Here is a 4,442-nt window from a genome sequence, read left to right as displayed (position 1 = left end):
CCAATTTTTTTATACAATTTTTTAACATTTAAAGTGAATTAAAAACTCTATTATATTACAATCAAAATATCATATTTAATTTATCTTATTTTTAATTATTCTTATTTATTATTAAATTTTCAATTCCATTTTAACTTTTCATATCCCCACTACTCTCTACCTTAACTTTCTTCAACCTTTCTCATTCCATTTCAACTTTTCATATCCCCACTACTCTCAATATTAATATTATTCTATCTTTTTATCTTCCTTTATTTTTACTCCTTCTTATTCTTATCCTCATGCTATAAAATTGTCATTCTCTCTCTTATTCCATGCATAATGAGAAAGGTTGAAGAAAGTTAAGGTAGAGAGTAGTGGGGATATGAAAAGTTAAAATGGAATTGAAAATTTAATAATAAATAAGAATAATTAAAAATAAGATAAATTAAATATGATATTTTGATTGTAATATAATAGAGTTTTTAATTCACTTTAAATGTTAAAAAATTGTATACAAAAATTGGAAAAAAAAAGTGTGAAATAATTTACTAAAAAAAAAAAACAAACAAACAAACAAACAAACACACAAGCTCAAACTGACAACGAACTTGTCAAACCCTAAAAACATTCATGACCCATTTACCGTCAACAACTAAACAACTCAAACTCTCAATAATCCTTCCCAACCACAAACTACCAAATTTGGGAAAAAAAATCCATTTTCCCATATACATTTTTCATGAGAAACAAAGAAAAGAAAAGTTGTGATCTCTCTCCATAATTTGCTTTCCAATTTGTTATACCAATGACATATATTCAAGCAAAAACAATGTCTTGAGGGACCAAATAAGATTTGTGATACCAAGTGGGTAGAGATTTTGTATGACATTATCATTTATAAACATAGTTTTGAAACCTGGATCGTTCAAAGAATCGTAAAAGGAAGGTGTTTAAGGTTTAAAGGTCAGATTAAGGTTGAACTGAGGTCATACCATGATGACATTATAATTAATTTAATAATTATTTTTAAAAAATTAAATTAGTAAAAATACAAAAATTATTTAAAACTAAATATTTATATTTCAAATGTATTTTTCATATCATAACATTCATAAGACAAATAAGTAATATTAAATCATAATCAAACATAAACAAATATTGAGTTTTTCAATCAATGGATATATATTAAATTAATATCCTTAAACTTTTTGTTAAAGATCAATATTCTACGCAAGACTTCATTTAAATTATCTTAAATCACATTTAGCCCATTTGGTAACCCAAATATTTTTTTTATCATGCCAATCCCATTTAGTATATATGAAAAAAAAAATACAAAAACTGGAACAGGGGCTGACATTGGTTTGTCCACCCACTAATTGATCAAGTACAATACAAACACAGGCCTTAAGAAAGCAATAAGTTGTTAAAGACTTGCAAGCATTTGGTAGTTGGTAAAAGTGGATGACAACTAAAGCTTTCCTAAGCATTGGTTTGTCCGTCCATTTGCAACAACTTGACCTTCACTATGACAGTCAAGCAATGAAGACCTGCAGAAATGGCAAAAACACAGTGAGAGCGAGAGAGACAGAGACAAAGAAGAAGAATAAGAAGAAATAGAGATGCAATCTCATGGTTTGACAGCATCTCATGGTGGTTGAAGCTTCAACAATGGCTGTAAGTACCCAAAAAAAAATCTCTGATCTGAACTTGTGATTGGGCCGTTTTATTGATTTTCTTGCATAGGGCGGTTTCACGGGTTAAAAGAATCGTTTTGGTGAACGGTTCATGGTTAACCCGGTCACACCATACGGTCCGATCCAAGTTTCAAAACCATGTTTACAGATTGTTCAAGCACTTCTTTAACGTTGACAATGTTTTGGTTTGGAGGTTCAAGGGCTTTAATTCTAAAAGCTTTTGTTTTTGTTTGTTTTTTTTTTTTTTTTTGGGTCTGTTTGTTTTCTGAGAACCCCATGACAAATATTCATGGCTTCAAATCTGATAATTTCATGAGGGGCTCCTTGGTGGGAAGGATTGGATTCTGCAATGGCATAGGTTAGGCTAATAGGCTCTTTATCTATAGAGGAAGAGAGATTGTAGATATATATAGAAAAAATAACGCAATGGGTGTTCTATTTCCAATAGGCATAATTGAACGTTTTGAAAAACCTTTTGAATGGGAATAGGAAGAATCACCACTAATCAAGACAGAATTGAAGAAGGTCCGAATTAATGCTCAATTAGTTGAAGAATAGCAAAATATTAATTACAAAAGGAAGGGATAATGTGTACCTAATATGGACTCTCTTTTTTATCATTTTTCTTCTTTTTTTTTCTTTTTTATGTATGGTGGCAATTGAACAGGCATGAAGGAGTGATTCAGTTAAATAAGGAGAGGAAGAGACCAAGGAGGGAATAGAGAGTTTGGCGTTGGGAAGCTGAAGTTGTGAAGTTTTGAAAGCGTGAAAAGCTGAAGTTGTGGAGTTTTGTAAGCCTAAAAGACAGGAAGACAAAGAGCGGTTAGCATTAAAGATTATTTAGCTTGGTTGGGGCTTGAGGGTGGTCAGCGTTAATTGTAATATATAAAGATTGGGCTTTAAAGTGGAGATAAGGATGAGAATTATTTCTTTTTAATAGTATATTAAAATTATGAAAAATTTAGAAAAAGAAAGGTAATTATATGGTTGCTTATGTGGCTCAACGTGAACGTAATAACATTAAATGCTACGCTTCAGCTTTTAGTATTATATAGATATAGATTGAACGTTTTGAAAAACCTCTTGAATGTGAATAGGAAGAATCACCACTAATCAAGACAGAATTGAAGAAGGTCGGAATTAATGCTCAATTAGTTGAAGAATAGCAAAATATTAATTACAAAAGGAAGGGATAATGTGTACCTAATATGGACTCTCTCTTTTTTCATTTTTCTTTTTTTTTTCTTTTTTATGTATGGTGGCAATTGAACAGGCATGAAGGAGTGATTCAGTTAAATAAGGAGAGGAAGAGACCAAGGAGGGAATAGAGAGAGTTTGGCGCTGGGAAGCTGAAGTTGTGAAGTTTTGAAAGCGTGAAAAGCTGAAGTTGTGGAGTTTTGTAAGCCTGAAAGACAGGAAGACAGAGAGCGGTTAGCATTAAAGATTATTTAGCTTGGTTGGGGCTTTAGGGTGGTCAGCGTTAACTGTAATATATAAAGATTGGGCTTTAAAGTGGAGATAAGGATGAGAATTATTTCTTTTTAATAGTATATTAAAATTATGAAAAAAATTTAGAAAAAGAAAGGTAATTATATGGTTGCTTATGTGGCTCAACGTGAGCGTAACAACATTAAATGCTACGCTTCAGTTTTTAGTATTATATAGATATAGATTAATAGTAGTATGGAGGATGTGATTAGATTTAATTGTTGAATAAAATAAGATGAGAGGAAAAAAAAGTAAAAATAAAATATATATATATAACAATAAACATCAAATTATCAAAGTCATTCTATGTAATATAATAACATTATATTGTTATATATTGTATGTATAATGCAGTAGGATAATATTTAATCAAAGAGAATATAAAAGATAACAACTTAAAACACAAAACTAAATTGCATCAACCCAAAGTAGAATTCTAATTAACAAAAAAATTCATTAACCTAAAAAATTGATGCAATAAAAATAAAAAAATCAAACCAAAAATGAAAAACAAATTGAGAGAGAGAGAGAGAGAGAGAAGTAACATTTTTGTGTGAGAAAACTATGCATAGAATGAAAAAGAAAATGTCAAATTTATAGTAAGATGTTGAAAATAAGAAGAGTCAAAATAAAGGAAGATAAAAATATAAAGAAAAAAAATATTAAGGTAGAAAGTAGTGAGGAAATAAAGAGGTAAAAGGAATGAAGAGTTTTGAAAAATTAATAATAAAAATAATGGTTAAAAGATATTTTAATTTTTAAATAATAAAGCTTTTAAGTCACTGTAAATGAGAAATTTTTTAAAAATATATATATAAGAAAGATTGGAAACAAAAAATAATGATGTGACTGCTGATGTGGCTCAACATGAGCGTAATAAAATTAAATATTACTTTCCATCCTTTTTTGGTAGAAATACATAGATATGTGTATGCACAAATATAATGAGTATTTCCTGTACATAATCCACTTCACTTTATACAATACTTGGGGGGTGTTTGGTAGAGTAGTTTGAAAATTGTTGTTTATAGTTTTTTGAAATACGTGTGGGTGAAAAAGTGTGTTAAAATGCGTAAAATACTGTTTAAAAACTAAAAAATATTGTTTGAAATGACAAACCAAACGGGGCCTTGACATGCCATTACCTAATTTCACTTGTACCAGAAAACCTTTTTCTTTTTCTCCGTTGTGTTTCCTTCCTGGAAAGTTCATCACTTGACTTCCAAATAATTTTTCCTCTAGTCAATCTCATTAATTGTTTTCTAACCATTTTGT

The 4,442-nt window shown here is 29.5% G+C and overlaps 1 long non-coding RNA gene across 1 annotated transcript; it reads left to right on the top strand.

The window, feature by feature from the left end:
* Positions 1-1,525: 1,525 nt before the first annotated feature.
* Positions 1,526-3,278, top strand: LOC136065262 (uncharacterized). The gene is made up of 3 exons (XR_010626890.1): positions 1,526-1,659; positions 2,347-2,501; positions 2,953-3,278. It is a non-coding gene; the product is annotated as an uncharacterized LOC136065262 (long non-coding RNA).
* Positions 3,279-4,442: the final 1,164 nt, after the last annotated feature.

The sequence above is a fragment of the Quercus suber genome, unplaced genomic scaffold (genome assembly GCF_002906115.3).
Source record: "Quercus suber isolate HL8 unplaced genomic scaffold, Cork oak 2.0 scaffold_905, whole genome shotgun sequence".
In the NCBI taxonomy this organism is placed as follows: Eukaryota; Viridiplantae; Streptophyta; class Magnoliopsida; order Fagales; family Fagaceae; genus Quercus; species Quercus suber.
Note: the sequence above shows the minus strand (reverse complement) of the source record. Positions and strands in the feature narration are given on the sequence as shown.